The 19516-nt window shown below is 43.9% G+C and overlaps 1 long non-coding RNA gene across 1 annotated transcript in view; it reads right to left on the reverse strand.

Annotated features, from left to right (window-relative positions):
• LOC121161155 overlaps positions 1–19516 on the reverse strand; it is a 96994-nt gene that overhangs the window by 55492 nt on the left and 21986 nt on the right. Inside the window, exon 2 of the long non-coding RNA XR_005884640.1 lies at positions 17869–17949. This is a non-coding gene — a long non-coding RNA (uncharacterized LOC121161155). The remainder of the gene's footprint in view (positions 1–17868; positions 17950–19516) is intronic.

The raw sequence follows: 19516 nt of genomic DNA on the forward strand, positions 1-19516 counted from the left end.
CAGGGAGACGTCAAGGGCACGATGTGTGACAAACCTGGGGTAGAAGGATCCCTGGACTCCAGACTGTGATACAGAGACCTGTTTCTAGAAATACACAGAAATCAAGACAGGAACTCATTCAGGAACTCATTGAAGAGGTAGGAAAGTTTGACTCAGCCCTGGCAAATGTTCAGTTCTCAGAAGCCTAGGAGCTGATTGGAAGAAAAAAAAAAAAGAATGAAGCCACAGAATGTACAAATCGCTGACTTCAACACAGGCCAGATCCTGAAAACAGATTATAGAAAATTCCTTGTGGCAAGGGATGTATGCAATGAATTTTGGAGTTTTTGCTGCTTTTGTGAGGTGCTCTTTGCAGAAAATATTATCAATGACTGGACACTTGTGGATAGCACTACGTTGGTTAAGAATTCCCTCCCAGTTGTGTTTTTGACATTTGGCTTGCTTTCCTCACCTTTACAATATGTGAACGTTCAACTTTAATCCTATAAATAATTTAGACAGTGATTTCACTTGGCAAATGTATATTGTCTCAGGGAACTATCCTTTAAAATCATTATAATTATGTTATAACTTCATAAATGAATAGGTTTTTATGCTCACAGGTATGTAGATCACTCAAATTAAGCAAGCTGTATACTTTGTGTTCTCATTCTATGTTTTTATTATAAGGCAGAGTAATTTGTTCCAAACAAAAACTGTTATGTCGTTAATAGTTACTGAAAGAGACATAAATTAGGTAGACAGATCAATGTAATTTTTCAGCATGCCTGATCTAGGAGGGATCAAGCAATGGCAATAAAGCAGATCCAGTCACTGGGGAATAAGGTAACTTCACTTTTAATTAAATGAAATTATTTCACAGTAGCACAGTGACCTCATCTATTATAAATTATCTGTTCTCTGGCTGTTCCACATGAGCAGAAAACTTGTGATCATCAATGTGTTGTATGCTCATTACTTAGATTCTTACACATGTATTTATTTGAGACACAGAATACCCCCCATCCTCTGGTTAATTCTCCCCCAAACTCTCAACAACCAGGGTTGGGCAAGGCAGAAGCCATGAGCTCTAATGCAATCTCCATCCCTCACACAGGTGGCAGGGATGCTGTACCCTGTGCCTCCTAATTCTACGTTAGCAGGAAGCTAGTGGTTCCTGGAGTTGGAGCACTCTGTGACAGATGGGTGGGTGTTAGGCGTGACTAAACACCCACCTTGCACAGTAGTAATTACACTGAGAAACTTAACATTTTGAATAAGCCATGATGCTTTGCTATATGACCCCTAACCTTTGATGTAATGGGGCTGGTACCCCAGCTGCTCCTCCATCCCCTTTTCTGTGGTCTCACAGATGACTCAGTGGATCCCAGGAATTTGCTCCATATGCTGACTATCCCAGCTGTGTGTGGCTCAGTCTCTTTAGTCCAGAGTCAGATGTTGGCTACCTCGTTTTCCTTTCTTTTGAGTGCCGTTGGTACTGAACAGACCGAGGGTGGTGCCCTTCACCCCTCACCCCCACCTCCACCCCCCGGGTTCTTTCCTCATCTGACACTTTTTTACTGTACCTCATCTCAAGGAATGCAGTATCATTACTCCAAGCCTCGTTTTTCATGCATTCCGTACTTTCATCTTGATGCTGTCTGCTTTGCTTCAAAGCATAGCAGGAATCCATTGACTTTTTCCATTCTCACTATGATTTCTCTAACCTATCTGCATGATCTCTTGACTGGACTTCTGCAATTGCTTCCTAGGCAGTGAGTGCTCAGTTTTCACTCTGTCACCCAACTGTTCCTTTACACTGTGGCCAATGGATTTGCTGAGCCAATGGTTATGTCACTGAGAAAAGGAGCTCGTTACTTCACTTTGGAGTGAAGGAACACAGATAATCTAACAGGAATAGATTTAACCACTGGTAGTGGTTTATGTCTCCTAAAGCAGGCTCACTAACAGGACTGTCTACAAATGGTAAAAGTACAACTAAGTTGAGTAAATGGAGAACATGATCCACGAACATCTCAGAAACCTGTGTGTGTGTCTGATCAGAATGTACAAGGCAATTACAAAAACTTCATGGAAAGTGAAAATAAAAAATGAGCTCATTGGGTATGCAAAAAGTATTGAAATCCATGTATGCCATTTATATTTTAAAAGTTCATGAACTTGCATTTAATTAAAATGCTACACTAGAATTTTATTAAAAAATTATTGGCATCCGAATATTTTAACTTTGTTTTCCCATGAACTCTTGGAAGTACCTTTGTATATAACCTTGTAGATTCCTTGCCACTCAACCCATCTTTTGTTCCATATTGCTTCATGTCGGAGTTGCTGGCTCTGCTCTGCTACCTCCTAAAACCTGAGTCTATCTCCTTGATCATTTACTATGGAAAAAGTGTAACATAAATGCCCACAAACTCCTGTAAATACCCACAGTATTTTTCAGATGTGGTTGAGTTCTGCTTGTGATAGTGACATTAGCAGGCACCCCTGCTCTTTGCCTCATCATCCCTCGTCCTTTTTTTTTTTTTAAAGATTTATCCATGTTCTTATTGGAAAAGCAGAGTTGCGGAGAGGAGGAGAGGCAGAAAGATCTTCCATCTGCTGGTTCACTCTGGCAATGGCCGGAGCTTGAGCCGATGTGAAGCCAGGAGCATCCTTCAGGTCTCATACATGAGTGGAGGATCTCAAGATTTTGGACTGTCCTCTGATGCTTTCCTAAGCCTTAAGCAGGGAGCTGGATGAAAATGGGACATGAAACCTAAAGCATATGCTCACACTTACAGCCATTGTGTCAGCCTCTAATAGTGAATTTTTCCATACAACAGTGTATGCGCTTTAACAAAACATTGCAGCATCAGGCCACACATGGCATTGTCTGAATGAGTTGGATCAGTAACAAGGCAAAGAAGCAATGACCCTGGTGGGGAGACTGAGCATTAATATTTTCTCCACAAGTTTCATTCCCTCAAACTAACTGGGTTAGGCAGCAGTAGTTCCACGTCGTTGTGTTGAAGAGTGTTCCAATCATAAAGTCAATGAATGAACAGCACTACTTAAGAGGTGGAGTGTGTCGGGCAAAACCTGCTTTATCCTGTTCAGCAAGCTGAGCTCACTGTCAGGTGACCATGCTGTGGAGTTGACTCCACTCGAATCCCATGAAATAAATAATTGACCCCAAACAAGGGTTGGGAATGTGGGGATCCCTCACTCTTACATGGTATCACACTTCACAGGGTTTTTTTTTCTCAATAAGGGGGAAAGCTTTATTACATTCAATAAGACAAATGTAATTGGATATGTTCAATGATAATCATTTAGCAAAGTTACTTGACTGAACTTTTAAGCTTTGGGGATTGTCTTACGTATACATCACCCCATGACAACCTCTGTTCGACTCAACATTAGATATGTAATTAATGACTGGGGACACTAAATTTTAAGATTAATTTATTAATACTACAGGGTGAAAACCTACATTCTTATCTGCTGGGAGAGAAGTCACTTTCTTTCCTAAGCTTTATCAGTGCCAAATTTGTTTCCTTCCACTCCTTTTAACATTAGTGTGACTCGGCATTCACCACGAACACAAATGCAAACTCAACTATCAAAACTAATGTGTCATTGAAAGGTTGATCAACACTGCTACTAACACATGTTAACATGGATTAAAAAATATAAATGCTTAATAAAAACTTTTCTGACGTATGTAACTTAAACGTAGACACACTTCAAGGTCCTATGCTGTTGCCTAGCAGATAGTCCTCACCTTGCACATGTCAGGATCCCATACGGGCACCAGTTCTAATCCCAGCAGCCCCACTTTCCATCCAGCTCCCTGCTTGTGGCCTGGGAAAGCAGTCAAGGGTGTCCCAAAGCCTTAGGACCCTGTACCCATGTGGGAGACCTCAAAGAAGCTCCTGGCTCCTGGCTTAAGTTTGGCTCAGCTCTTGGCATCGTGGCCACTTGGGGAGTGAGCTAGCAGATAGAAGATATTTGTGTCTCTCCTTCTCTGTGTAAATCTGCCTTTCCAATAAAATAAATCTTCAAAAGAGAGGGAGAAAAGAAAAGGAAATTATGTAAATATGTAAATATGATGATCCAAACTCCCAAAATAGATTTTGGGTGAATGGAAGATAACGTCTAATTAGGTATGAGTGTTCCAAGGTATCTAACTTACAGTCTAATAAACGAACAGCTCCTTCACACTACAGTCAACTAAAACAATACTGAGTTGAGAATATCTTTCCTTTTTTGTGCTCAAGGGAGCACTCCCAGATAGTGCTGTTTACAGCTCTTGTGGGGGAGGGGGGTCCTCATCTCCTCTTAAAGACAAGGAGAATAAAAGAGACATTGAATCACTGACCAGTTATCTCTGCTCACAGACTCAGAGCTGGGTTTTGACTCCAGGAGCCCGTGGTGTTTAACCTCACACTTCAGAACAGCAAACCCCGGCTTTTCCCAGCCACACTCAGCTGTTTCATTCCACCTGTAGTTTAGTAAGCTGTCTGCGGCTATACTCAGCTGCTTCGTTCCATGTGCAGTTCAGTAATCTGCTTCCCACTGATGGTCGCTGGTGCTCCTTGTGAGAACAGGCTCCAGCCGCAGCCCCTTGGCACCCAGGTCATTCGCTGAACGGTCTCTCATCCAGGTTTACACTACGTCTTCCCACTGTGCAGTGTCCTAATTTATGCTGACAGGACATAGTTGTGGGAAAATTATTTCCCTTCACAGCCAAATTCCGCTTAATTGCTCTCATTTGTCTGGTGAAGAAAGATTTATGTCCTGCAGCTCAGGCAAATCAATAAAACCTCAATAGAGCAAATGAAACCTGGCCAAGCAGGAAATAAATACACCACTCCAACAGTGGGTAATAGAATGTGACAATAAAGATTATTGCAGAAGACGAACCTTATCCCAGCCTCTGACGAGCCCTTCTGGGGAGACGGCAGGCCAAGCCAATCACCCAGCAGCACCGTAAGCATTGTCACCTCCCATTTTCAAGGAACGAAGTAGGCCAGGTTGAATGAAATCATGTCACTAGGTTCGAATTGTTCTGTCAGTCACTGAGCACACACAGAACCAAAAGCCCCTAGCTTCTTCCCTCAAATTTACGTATTGATCAAAAGCAGTGTAAACCACAATGCTATCAACATCAGAATTAAGTAATTTCGGAATTCGTGAATGGGTATGGCTTCCCTCTGTGACCCAAGACTATGTACTTCCCCTTCTGATGGCGCAGGTCAGAGCCAGACTGTGTGAGCTCAAGTTTCTAAGGAGTCGTATGCAAACTTTACATCCGATTGTCCAGTGCCTCGGTTTTCTCAGTGTTCGACAAAAAATGCAATTTATTCCACTGTCTGGATGTCATTACACGTAAAGCAACTAACCTGTAACTAACTCTGAAACAAGCTTCATTTTTGTTCACATTTTAGTACCTAGGGAATGTCATTTTTTTCACTCTCAGAAGCACACTTGCTCAATGGACTTGTGTGTTCTGATAGCTGGGTTTTCTCTTGCACTACTGTCTGAATTTCTCCCAAGAGCTTCAGGCAATGCTCTGCTTAGAGGTGCAAGATAGTGCCTTACTGCATGGCCCTGGTTTTCCCAGGGGCAGCTCGCGTACGGAGAGGTCCAACACGCTTTCCTGCCAGGGTTATCTAACATGTGTTGGCACCCATCGCACTGCCCTGTGGGCATGAGCTCAGGCAGCTGCTCAGGTGTTTTTCCCTTCCACAGACTCAGGCCCCTTAATCTCTTCCTCCTCCTCCTCTTCCTCCCTGCCTGCCGCATTCCTGTCTGCTGGGAGGAGTGGTGACAAACACTCATCCGCACTAGACCACAGTCCAGATGAAGTCAGATCGAGGACTTGGCCTGGGATCAAACCTGAAGCAGAGGGGAAGGGTGGAAACTGCTGTCTCCTGGAGAGCGAGCCACCCAGGGCGTAAGCCCTGAAAACATGTAAATAGCGCTCTGTCCCATATGCTTTCCTTCCCCATGTTGTCATGCTACCGGTGCCAGCCAGCTTAACTGAGTGTGATTTGCAATGTTATTTTATTGAACATTTTCTGACAATTTGAGTACAGTTCTGAATGTAATTTTAAATCCTCTCCTGGCTCAGCAGATTGCAAAATTGCACGTTCTGTCTCCACATCAAATCCTGGGTCTGGAGGGGAACTGCAGACATTACCTAGCAGAGCAGCACACCCGCAGAGTGGTGCAGCTGAGCCCTCCCAACTTGCATGGTGTTCAGGACGAGCCAAAGTGACATCCCGAAAAAAATTGACTGCATGGATACAGGCTATTTTACACAAAGCTTGCAGCTGATCTGGCTTCGATTTCTCAGACACACAATGTTTTATTGTTGTTAGGAGGTAACTAGCCCCTTCTAGTGAATGGACCACCAAACAGGATGGATCACATGTCCATAAACTGAAGGAGGGCAAAGTGATTTTTGGTAAATTATGGCTGGAACTACAGTTTGACATTGATCAACTCTTTTAGTCTACCTGGGGCCCGCTGTTGACAAAGTTCCAGACAAAAGCCATTCTAAAGAACTGACAATCAACTCTATCAACCTTTTGTGACTTGAGATGATCAGAAACTCACTGAGACAGGATGTCAAGTTTGACCCAGTAAGAGTTGAAATGATATTTCATTACACTGTTATTTTTCTAAGACTTCTATAAGAAAAAAAAGTATTTATAAAGGAAGTTAATCAAGTTACCACTGAATGATTACTCTGTATTTAGTGACAAAGAAAATTTTCATCACAGCAATACATTTTTCTCAGCTTTCCACTGGACCTGTCATAAAAATGACATTCTTCATGTGGCTATTATTGACAAAGAAAAAAACACATTTCTTGAAAAGCTTGGATATGAGGCACTTAAAAGTGGCTATAAATCCGTATTGATTTTGAACATTTCAGTTTGGTTAAACGATTACAGCTGAAGAGTTCCATTTACAGTCAGCATCTGAGGGCTGTCAATTGTATTTACGATTAAGTTGTTTACCGATTTAAAATGGTTTTCCCATTTTGAGAGAAGTTCTCCCTACTGGTACATTTTTATTTGGAAGTCAGTTAAGGCAATATGGTAGAGATGTTTAGTTTTTATCCTCTCCAGCTCCCAAGTTCTGCAACAAGCAGGGTTGATGCCTCCCTGTACCAAAGCTGCTCCGTGCACAGAAGGGATGGCATTATACAGGAGCCAACACTGGAAGCGCTGGTGCCAGAACCACCAGCCCAGAGCTCTCGCCTCTTCCTGGGCAGGGTGGAAGTGGCTTGTGTTCAGAGTCTGGGGACACACCAGATCAGCACTGCATCACGGAGTCGCCACATACGGGGATGGCTGCCTTGAGTCTATATCCACAAATGATTTTAGATGCATGAAAGTGAAATCTTACAATCAATTACAAGTTACACAATGTAACCCAGCCTCAGGAGAAACCTGGCCTCTTGATACCACCACCGCCTTAGGAACCTAGAGGAGGCTCCTCGGGCTTGTTCTAAGACGCCTGAATGTGTATTTGTTCAGTGTGTAATGTCTGTTGGTACTACACAAGACAGCCGGGAAACCAAGCTCCTAAGACACAGCCCTTTCCTTCAGGTGGCACCAAAAACACTTCTCAAATGTGAACTGAGCCATTTGAAAAATTCTACTTAAAGCTAAACACAAACAAACAAACAAACAAAAAATTAAATTAAAAACCAAACCACATCAACTTACACATTCAGTCTGAGTGTCATGAACCCGAGGATCCTGCACATTTGAGGGGCAGCGGGGAGATTGAAGCAACAAAGGCACTACATGTTTCAGTTTCTCAGATTCTGGAACCACCGACACCATGTGGCCCACGATCAACACATTGTTTCTAGGTAACAGGAAACTCATGTCATTCCTTTGCAGACACTTTGTACCCAGTAATTCTCTTTTTTGCATTTTGCCAAATGGATGAGAGTTATAAAACAAATGTATCTATCAATTTACATGTATTTGGCTATTATGTTGTACTTGCTCTTGGTGGTAATGCTTTGCATTATAAAATTCATGCTTTACTGAATTAGTACAGGCCAGGTAACTGCTTTTGGATCACATGTGCTTACTGAACCTTGCACCTAAGCCCACTGTGACATGAGTTTGCCACTGCTGTTGACATGGCTGAAAAATCCTCATGGATGGAATCAGCACTTTGCCCTTCATTCAGTCAGATGATCTCATTCAAATCCTCAGTGCTGAGGAACTAATGAATAATACTTTCAAATAATTTAACAATAAACACAATAAAACTAATAATAATGAGTAATTTAAACAATTTAAAAATAATAAACATTTTAAATAGTTTTTTTTTTAAAAAAAGAAAAGATAAATTAGAGGGGAAATACATGTGGCCAAGAGAGGTCCTCTCTATCTGTTGGCTCTCCCTATCCAGTGCTGAAACAGGCAGGGCTGGCCCGGGGTGAAGTCAGGACTCCAGAGCGCCACCGGGTCTCACATGTATGTGGTCGGAGCGGAGCAGGGACTGAAAGCCAAGTGTAAGAATACAGGATGTAGACATCTTAACCGCTGTGCTACCGTACCCATCTCTATTCGCTAGTTGTAAACAGGAACTCTCATTCACTCCTACAACAGTCAAGTAAAACTGACTGTCACCACACAGAGACATTAAGCTAACAAAATACCAAACCCAAACACTGCTCCTGGCACAGCACATTTTCTGATACTTAAAGGGAAAAAAAAAAAGTTTTTGCTAGACATCATGGTGTACTGCACTACCTGGAGAGTTCTAAAACAAGAACAGAAATGTCCAAGTGTCATTGAAATGCTGAGGCCACTCAGCGGTCTCTCTCCTGTGAAAGCTGAACCCAGGTCCCTCATTTCGAGTTTTCCACATGTGCAGGAGGGATCCAAAAACTCCACCTGCTGCCTCCCAGGTCTACACTGGCAGGAAGCTGGATAAAGATGTGCTGGATTTTCAAACCAGGATATAGATGTTCTAAGCAGTGGCTTAACCACTGTGCCAAACTCTTACCATATAACATTTGCTTTCAATAAGCATAAACTGAATTGATCAATTTTATTTCATTGTTGATAAACCAAATGAAATGAGAATTTTTGCCTCTATACACAATCTCATTCAAAGTCCCAATCAAAGTCACATTCAGAATGAGTGAACCTTGCAGATACAGTGAATTGTCCAGCTCAGCTCTCCGTGAGAGGTATGAGGATGCCGATTCCTGCCTCACCACTCTCTCAAATGATTGTGACACACAATGGGCCATCCTGGAACGACAGGTCCACCAAATGGAGAAGTTGCTGTCCAACAGTTACTTTCTAGCTAAATACTCCAGGGACAATTAGGAAACTTCCTAGGTAATTTATGGGCTGATCGCCTCAGAGATGTGGGAAAGAATAAGATGTTCCATGAATGCTTTCTGCACTTTCTGTATTGAAATGCAATATACTCAGACTAATTTGAACAGAAATTCACGATGGAGAAAGCTCATGTGTGCCTATGGAAGTACTAGAGGAAACAGACACATTAGTAACACAATGTGAGACTCCTGGGCTCTTAGTGATCAGCCACCGTGTTTTCCAGTTTTGAAAGCTGTGGCTTGGGTTAAGCCATGTGATTAGAGAACAGCAGAGTGTAGACTAAATAAGTATATGTGTTGGGTGCTGCTGGCCCACGGAGCCTGGGAATCCGAAGAAACCATGAGGGAGGTGTTTGGAATCCTTAACACATTCCTGAAACTGTTTACCAAGGATGAGACCGGAGATGATGAAACAAATTGTAACGGTGTAAGTAATATCAGCCAGCTGTGGTCCCTCCATCATATTCCTGGGGTGTTTGCAGATGCACCAGGGCTACACACAAACATTTCTGGCTGCATGCTTTATGCGTGGCTTTAAAGGAAATAGTACTCTGAGAATACGGGGGAGACTGATGACTCACATTGGCCAGAGTAGGGACAATCCTATGCTCAGTAACAGGAGCGGAGAACAGGAGAGACACTGACAGACAGCCCTTTGTGTTTGAGTGAAGCCATGGGTCTACCTCTGCCAGGAGGGGCCCCTGTCACAGCAGAGCTGGTGGAAGTGATGTGTTCCAGCTTGTTCACGTGTGTGTGAGCAAGAGGGAGCAGGGGTTGGACCTTGCAGAGCAGGTGTGAAGTGACTGGGGTGTGGCCAGTAGTAAGGACTCCAGGAACAGCAGGCTAAGGTTAGAGCAACTGTGTGTGGCTGTGAGCAAGCCAGGTTCCAGACCTAGGTCTACCACTATTTCTTCCCAGTGCCTTCATCTTGGGTATGTTAACCTCTCTGCTTGGTTTTGATTTCCTCTTCTATGAAATGGGAGAGTTGGACAAATGCCTTACTGCGTCTGAAAGTCTGTTTTCCGCAACTCCTCATATGCCTGTGGTGATAGCTCTTCATCTGATGATTTCTCCCCCCCATATGGAGGGGGACATTGGCAGCTGTCTCAACCAAGAGGAAGGTGTGATATGTTCTGAAGGTACAGGACAGACTACTCGTGGTGAAGAGCGAGCCCATTCTTGCTAGAGCCAGCCAGAGACCCACTCCTGAATGAGGCCACCAGGATGAGCCCACATGAGCCAATTGCAGTTCCACTGCCAGAGCCTCCAGTTTTTAGTCTTCCAATTTGGTTTTGGAGATAAAATGCCCCCAATTTAAAATACCCCAACACACTGATTTTTCTTAAATAAAAACACTCCAGGAGCCAAGTCAAATAGAGCTCCAGGACACGAGCTGTCGGCAGCCTGTCAATTTGTGAGATCTAATTTAGCCACAGACTGTCCAAGTAATTAGCAGGATGTAACTGAAGGCGTGGATTCCTTCATCTGTGTGTGGTTATCTGAGCAAGAGCTAAGCAGGTCTGGGTTTATCCATGCTGTTGTTCGCACAGCACACATAGCACACATAGCACACTTAGCACCCATGCGGGGTGCTGGATAAACCCCGAGTGAAATGTACAGAGATGTTCCCCATATCCTGTGATTGGCATAGGGGACAACTCATTTGCCCCCGCCCCCCCAAAAAAGAAACAGGTTGCAAGGCTGGTATCCATCTCTTGTTATCCTCTCCAAGTTGTCACAGAGTAATGGGATCTTGGCACAGGCAGGAACTTCGACATGAGCTCACACTTACTCCTAGCCTGAGCTGGGTGGTGATGTTGCCGCTAAGTCAGGCGTGTTTCCTCCCAGATCTAGGCTCTCTGAAGAGAAAAGCACTGAGAGGAAGGAAGGCGCTGGGGGAAGAGGAGGGAGCGGATGAGTCTGCCTAACATGGCTTGTTCCCAATGCAGCTCTTGGGCTTCCAGAAGCACCCGAGTAGCCAGATGTGACCCGAGAAGAAAATGGGAAGGGATGCAAGCATGCTCTGGAGGCTGCGGATGGTTACCTTGCTTCCCAAGTGGAAGGCTGGCATTGGGATGAATGCATCCCTGATGCAGGATCACCAGCAGCTGCACCATCCATAAAGAAGCCAGTGACAAGTGTGTAGCTGTCTCTGTGAGGTGCTTTGCTCCTAAGAAACTGTAGATCAGCGACATCCGACAAGCAGCATCATGACACTGCCGGAAGGACAGAAAGTGGAGGTGCCGCTCTTCATTAACATCGGCTAGCTATGGGGCGGGCATTTGGCCGAGCAGTTCAGAAGCCAGCAAGATGCTCCCATCCCATCATTAGGACACTTGGGCCCCTGTCATGTTCCACTCGACTCCCGCTTCCTGTCTGTGCAGACCCTGGCAGACGGCAAGGATGGCTTGGGTAACTGAGTTCCTGCTGCCTCTTACAGGGCACAGACTAAGGGGGCTGAGAGGACAAAGACTTAGGCTGGACAGCCTAACAGAGCTCAGGGTTCATGATTCCTGGCTTCAGCATGGCCCAGCCCTTAGGTTTATAGACATTTGAACGCTGAAAAAGCAGACAGAACTCCCTGTTTGTTTCTTCTTTCTGTGTCTCTGCCCTTTTAACTAAATAACTGAAAGTTTTTAAAAATACGAAGGCTCAATGGAGCTAAATATGAAGGCTAACCATGAAGCTGCAGACACAGAAAACTGGATACCCTTACCTTGCCTGCTCCAAGCCTTCCTCTGCTTTCCTGCCAGGGGCTCATTTTTTTCCCCCTGTGTTTCTCTAAGAGCCTCCATGACTCCTGACACGACCATGGAGCTGTCTGGGCCTAGGTTTGTGTTTGTACCTGCCTCTTTGGGATGTGGCTACCTTGCTTATCCGTCTCATGCTGGGGCAGGCTCCCATCACCCGTCTGATCTGGTGCAGGTGGAGCCAACACCCCACCGTGGCCATAGGTTCCCCCACTCAGATATCTCCTCTGTGTGCTGGCTGTGGTCACCAGCTAGCGGCCTGCAATCCTGCATCAAGTTTGAACTTTTCCCTCATGTAACGTCATGTTTGTTGAACACCAGAGCATCTCCCAGGCCCACTGTATGCGGCGCTCCCAGCCAGCTGCCTGTGCAGCCGGTGTAGATAGAACAAGCTGACGCTGCAGCCGCTGCCAGGGGACACAGCCTTGCCAGCAGGTTTTACATTCTTTAGGGAAATGGTGGTGTTTTCAGTTACTCACAGGATGTGATTATAAATACTCATCTGCAGGAGAAACAGCCTGATGTGCTGACTTTTCCACTAATAGAATGCTGCACACTTTGGAACACGTGAACCACCCTTAGAGTTTAGTTGGAATTTGAGCTGTTAGCCTTTCCAGCCCAAGTCTTTCTCCTCTCAGCCCTCTTACTTCTCACAGCTGGGGCCTCAAGAGCTTCTGTTCTTCTGTTACTTTTCTTGTTTTTAATTTAAGACAAACAGTACTCCTTCCCAAAAGCTGGTTCAATAGCTGGGTCTGGGCCAGAAACTCAAGCAGATCTTCCCACATGGGTGCTGGGAACATTGCTCAAGCCGGCATCACTGCCTCCCAGGGTTTGTAGAAGCAGGAAGCTATAATGAGGAGCTGGAGGCAGGAACTGTACCCAGGCTCTGGGGTATGGGATGTGGGCATCTAAACTGCTGTCTTCACTGCCAGGCCAAATGCCAGCACCTGCCCTGCCGTAACTGTCCCTGTCTGTGTGATTACAGCTCTTTGACAGAGATGATTTATCTATCTTCTCATCTTCTATGTAATGTGACTTGCTAAACTTGCAAAACCACACATGCTTCATGTATTATTTTTATTCCTGTTGTGTAGTCTAGTGCCCTATGCGTGACGGTACTTCAAAAAGTTCATGAAAAATGAAATTAAATGATATGTTTATTGAAAAGCAGACAGTTTTTCTTAATCCTTGCAATTTTCCCATTAGCTACATGCTCCACCGATTCTTTGCAGTATCCTTTTAGTTACCGGATGTGCAGTATGTCATAGTAGTTGGACTCTGAGAAGATCCAGGACCTAACAATTAGAATCTCACTTCTCTAATACAGGGGGAATATTTAAAAAAAAAATAAGACACAGCAGCAGCAGCAGGGAAAAAGGTGATTATGAAAGCCTAAGTTGGCAGCTATAGCTGAGGGTGGAGGCATGTGGCATGCTGTCACTGACCACACACCAGAAAACGCTGCCTCTCCCGGTTGGCCTCCAGGCTGCCGAGGGAGCCTTGGACAAGATGCTGCCCCCTACAGGAGGGCCGAGGAGCTCACTGTGGTCACATTCATCTCAGCATGGCCACTCAGAAAAAGGCTAACACCTGCCTTGACCCAGTGTGCGTTAAGGAAAGATCTGGGCTTACACATCTTCACATGAAAGACAGCCTGGGAACAAGGAAAAGAGCTGTCCCCCCTTGACCATGCTTCATTTTTAAGGCATTTGTTTTCACTAAAAGAAAATTTATTTATTTGGAAAGCCAGGAAACAGGGTAGGTGACAGACAAGGACAAAGAATAGATTTCCTTTCCGCTGGTTCACCCCTCCAATGTCCACACAAGCCAAAACCCAGGACCTGGGTACGAACGGAGAGCAGAGCTGGGCCTCCAACCCAGACCCTCCATTCTGGAATGCAAGCATTCATGCAGTGTCAACCTCTGCGCCAAGTGTTCATGCCCGGCGATTACTTGTAAATGATGCTAGCATCCAAGTTATTTGTAAAAATCCCTTTAATCCTTATCCGGGGCAAAGTTTGCTGAAGCAGTCAGAAACAAGAAGTAAATCAATCTATCAAGATGCTATCAAGTTTCAGATACATCTCCGCAATGCTGCCCCAATCCTCATATCACTTTTTCCCTGCAACTGTTCCTGAAACACTGAATGCAAAGCGAGGTGGCTTAAAAAGCCTAAAAGGCTCATGGTAGTAGGATGGATAAATTCTCATTTATTAACTGGCCTAAATCATTTCTTCACCTACAGGTGTGCAAACAGGACCCACCTATAACAGAGGGAAGGACACGTGGTGGAGGGCCAGCTTAGATACAAGATCTGTCCACTCTAGGCGACTAGCCAGGGTGAATGTGCCTGAGGGATTAATGAGGGCAGTTCAGAGAAGAACTTCAGAGCTGTGCCAAGGACTTTTGGGGGCTATAGGAGCCACACTGTAAAGTTTGTAGCTGAATACTTTCCTAACAGTTCCAAGAAGATGTAGTGTTGTGAGACTGAGTCCTGGAGTGCTAACCCCTGTGGATAAATAATGCAATTCCCCATTAGGTGTTGATGGCAAAGGATGGGGCATTAAAGGACACCTTATTTGGGGAACAAAACAGACCTGGGAGCTGGGGACAGGATACAAGGGAGAGTTGGGGCCAGTACTATCGGAATTCTGTTTTAATGGAAATATTAAATGAATGATCTTGGGCTTTTTTTCCCCCATCATATGTCATACTTTTGTTTGATTTCTCCTGGTATTTAAGAATAGCAGGATAATGGGGCCAGAAGCCAGGTGGGACACATCTAGAAGAAATGGATAGATTTTTGGAATAACACAATCTATCAAAATTGAATCAGAGTCAATTAATAACCTAAATAGCTTTGTCACCAGGAATGAGACTATATTAGTAATTAAATCCCTCCCAAAAGAAAAGCCTTGGGTCAGATGGCTTCACTGTACACCAAATATTTCAAGAAGAACTTTCTCCAATCCTTCATAAGCTACCCAAAACAATGAAAAGTGAGGCAATCCTTCCAAATTCTTTTATGAAGCCAACATCACCCTAATACCAAAGCCAGATACAGACAAAACAGAGAAAGAGAGCTACAGCTGACATTCCTGATGAACACAGATGCAAAAACCCTCAACAAAATACTTGCAAATAGAATCCAACAATACTCAGACAGATCATTCAGCTGGACTAAGTGGGATTATCCCTGGCATGAAGGGATGGCTTAGCATAAGCAAATCAATAACTGTGATATGCTACATTAACAAATTAAAAATAAAGCAATAGCATTTCAATAAATGCAGAGAAGACTTCTGATAAAGTCCAACACCACTTCATGCTAAAAACCTTAAGCAATATAGGCACAGAAGGAACACTCTACAACACAATCAAAGCAATATGCAAAAAAAAAAAAACCCTAAATGGGAAAACATTGGAAGATTTTCCACTAAGATCTGAAATGATACAAGAATGTCTACTTTCTGTTATTCAGTATTCGATTCTGTTATTCAATATAGCATCAGAAGTCCTAGCCAGAACTGTTAGGCGGAACAAGAAGTTAAAGGAAGTAATCTGTAGATGCAATCTAATCTCCATTAAAGCAACAACAATGCTGCTCACACAACTACAAAAACAATCCTAACATTTGTGTAGACCCACAGAGACAGCTGTAGAAACAGCCAAAGCAGTCTTGAACAAAAAGAAAAATAAACAGGAAGCACTGATTGTCTGACCCCAAAATACATGTGAAAGCTACAGTCATTAAAACAGCATAGTATTGACATAAAAATAGACTTACAGACCAATGTAAACTCATGTGTGTGTCCCTAGGCAGAACTGCAATACAACTGTTAAGAACATATACTGTGCAAAACACATCCAAAGGTATTGGATGCTTGGTCATCAATACACAGAAGCATGAAACTTACCAGTTAGCTCTGATCATGTTCGCAGTGAAAGATTGAAAGATTGAAAACTTAAACCTAAGACCAAACTATGTCTGAAACCACTAGAAAATAAATGGACAGGAAATGCTTCAGAGCACTAGGTGAGGATATGCTTGGATAAGATTACAAAAGCACAAGGAACAAAACACAAATGGACCATCGGGATTCATTTCCAACAATAAACTTCACAGCAAAGAAAACAATCTGCAAAGTCAACAACACCACCGCCAACAACAAAAAGCAACAAAATGGGGGAACATATTCACAAATTGATCACATGACAAGGAGTTAATACCCAGAATGTTAGGAGCTTAAACCACTCCAACAGTAATAAAAATTGACATAAATCCAATTAAAAGCAGCCCACAGTTCTAAATGGACACATCTCGAAAGAAATACAAATAGTCTCCGGTCACATGTGAAGACAATTAGCATTATCGATCACTGGGCAACATCAAGTAGAAAGAGGAGAGCTCATGGTCCTCTGATCAGACGATCCAAATGATAAAGGGTAACAGGTGCTGGCAAGGTTGTGCAGAATAGAGGAATTTAGCTCATCAAACTATCACATTACACCCACTCACATGATTATCCTATTAAAATAAACTCAAAATACAGGTTTAAAAAAACTGTATAATTTGCACTTAAGAGAGCAGTGCTGACTTTAGGAAGCATTAAAATATTTTAATATTGTAATATTCTGGAGAACCAGAAAGGGAGAATGAAGTAGGTGCCTGCTAGAAAAGCGAGGCAAGGGTTGCCCATCACTGCAAGAGAGGGAAGCAAAGCCAGTGAACAGGCGAAGAGAAGAGAATTTGCAAACAGAAAACAACCTTTACACACATTCCTTTCACCCAGGGTTAAGTAATAGTATCCTGTTTTGAAGTTTAAAAATTTGAGTCACAGAGAGAGGTTCCATGAATTGCCAAATGTCAGCTGGTTAGTCAGTGGCAGAACCAACCATATTCTAGTGACTCCAAATCCATTGTTTTTCTACCTAATTACATTGCAGTCTCTTTTGTTTGAAGCCTTCCAAATCATTTTCAGTCCATCCAAAGATTTCATATCTGCCCAAGTCAATTGGAAATAACACAGCCGGGCCTTGGGTAACCACATTAGTACTTTTTACTTTTCTTAGCATGGCGCTCCCCTCCCAACTAATTACAAACTGCTGTGTTTTAATTACAACAACTTTCAGGATGTTCCACTTATTTCTAATCAGCTCGGCCATGTATGTTCTACCTCTGCTTTTTAGCCCCAGAGTTCTCAACTCAATTGTGCCCCGGTGTGAGTATTCTTGAGGCAGAACCACCACATGAGAGAGTTTAATTCCACAGCAAAACCCGCTCTACCCAACAGTCGGTGAAATCGCTTTCAGGTACCTCTTTTTTGGAAAGCACTGCAGAGCCCTGCTTCTTTCCAAGCCATTTGGAGGCAATTCGTAGGCAAAACAACAATGTGGTCTACATAAAAGTCATAATTCTGATTTCCATGTGTCATCTACATTGTTGCACAACCCCGCAGATTATTCATAGAAACAGAAATGAGGAAAGGAAAGCAGTGCTGCAGAACGTTTTGGTTCAACAAACATTGAGCTCCCCTTATCAGCTGGATGCCTAGCATCAATTGCTTATTAAAAAAAAATGCACATGATGGAATAGTCCCTTCAATGATGTGTAAAGAGGCAGTAGGATTAGCAAGGCAGTTGAGCCATTTGGATACATAAGCCAAGGGCCAGATTTGTTTCCCCATTAAGAGTCACCTCCCAATGACATGTTTAGCAAACGACAGATGGTCTAATTTTACTTACTTCTGTGTCATCATTGGTTGCTCTTCTTCTGGAGTACACAGGCCTCCTCTCTTTCTTGCCTTCTACCTCCTCAGAAACATCCTGTGCAACCAGAAGAGACCAGGCAGAGAATAGGTGAATATGGATAGGACTTGCTATCATTATCTTAATCTCTTCTCTGTTACTTTAACTAAAACACTTCAGAGGAGTACCTCAGAAGGGGAGACCATCATTTTGGCTTACAGGAGATGCACAGTACAAGCGTTGGTTGGAGACTGGCAGCAGCAGCGGCACCAGAACGGGTGCACCAGGAAGGTTGCGCGTGGAGCCGGGTTGCCGGCAGGCTTGTATGTACAGGCTCGGCTTATAGTTCCAACTCCCTCGCCAGAAGGGCCTTTGCTAGAGCACGCCCCAATCAGCTGAACACCTGCTACTGCAGCCCACCTCTCAGACCCCATAATGAGTTATTGTCTCCACCTTGAATTCATCAATGATTCATGGAACAACTGAGGGTTTAAATGTCTGCCTGAGTTAGGGTGGCCAAGCCTTGTTCACTCCATAATCTGACAAAGTTATAAATATGGTAGCCTGCTTTTCTTTTTTCTTTTTTAAGGTTTTTTTTTTTTTAAAAAATTAGAAGGGCAGATTTACAGTAAGAAGGAGATCCAGGGAGAAAGGTCTTCCACCTGCTGCTAGTTCACACTCCAAATGGCAGTAATGGTCAGAACTGAGCAGATCTGAAGCCAGGAATTTCTTCTGGATCTCCCATATGGATGTAGAGTCCCAAAGCCTTGGGCCATCCTCCACTGCTTTCCCAGACCACAAGCAGAGAGCTGGATGGGAAGTGGAGCAGCTGGGACATGAACTGGTTCATGTGAGGTGAGGATTTAGCCATTGAGGCATGACACCATTTTGCCAGAATGCATTCATTCAACAGCAAACATTCTTCGAGGGTCATTACAAGCCACGACACAGGTCCAAAGCTTTGATGAAGAGTCCACGTCTGCCTCAGGAAGCTGATGGAGATAAAACAGCCAAGTGATGAGTGAGCTGATGCATTGTTCTGGGTACTGGTGTGAGGCAGACAGGCTGTTGACACCCACAGCTGTCCTGGCAGGGCCAGAGGAGGGTCATGTGTGAGTGAGACCTAAGTAGGTGTTGTCTATGCAAAAAAGTAGAGAACAACACTGTAAGACTACAGAGTTGAGATTCTGCTGGACATAGAGAGGGTGTCAATGAGTGAATAATAAAATCTGATCCTGGAAACAGAAGCAATGACTTCAGGAAACACTTGGGACAGTGGAGCTTTCAAGTCAGCAGAGACCAGAGTCAAAGCAAGTGGACCCAGTCAAGCTGAGCGACATTCACCCCCACTATGGCTGAACTTTGAGAGCCATAGAGAAATGGAGGAAAGGCGGAATTTCTGAGTGTCTACTCTATGCCTGAAACCACATATTACCTAATCACGTTCTCAGGCAAACTCTTCACAGGGTGTTGTCAGCACTATTCATAGCAGACAGGCATGAGCACCATGTCTGGGGTGCAGACCCAGGTCTGACTCCAAAGCTTTTATCCTGTCCATCTACAGCCATGATTTCAGAGCAGGCGGTCAACCCAGGCGGGGTAGGCTTTAGTAGACTGGACAGAAGTTAGAGAAGTTTTATTTTCC

This window comes from Ochotona curzoniae, unplaced genomic scaffold, assembly GCF_017591425.1.
Source record: "Ochotona curzoniae isolate NIBS_2020 unplaced genomic scaffold, NIBS_Ocur_1.0 contig_4645, whole genome shotgun sequence".
In the NCBI taxonomy this organism is placed as follows: Eukaryota; Metazoa; Chordata; class Mammalia; order Lagomorpha; family Ochotonidae; genus Ochotona; species Ochotona curzoniae.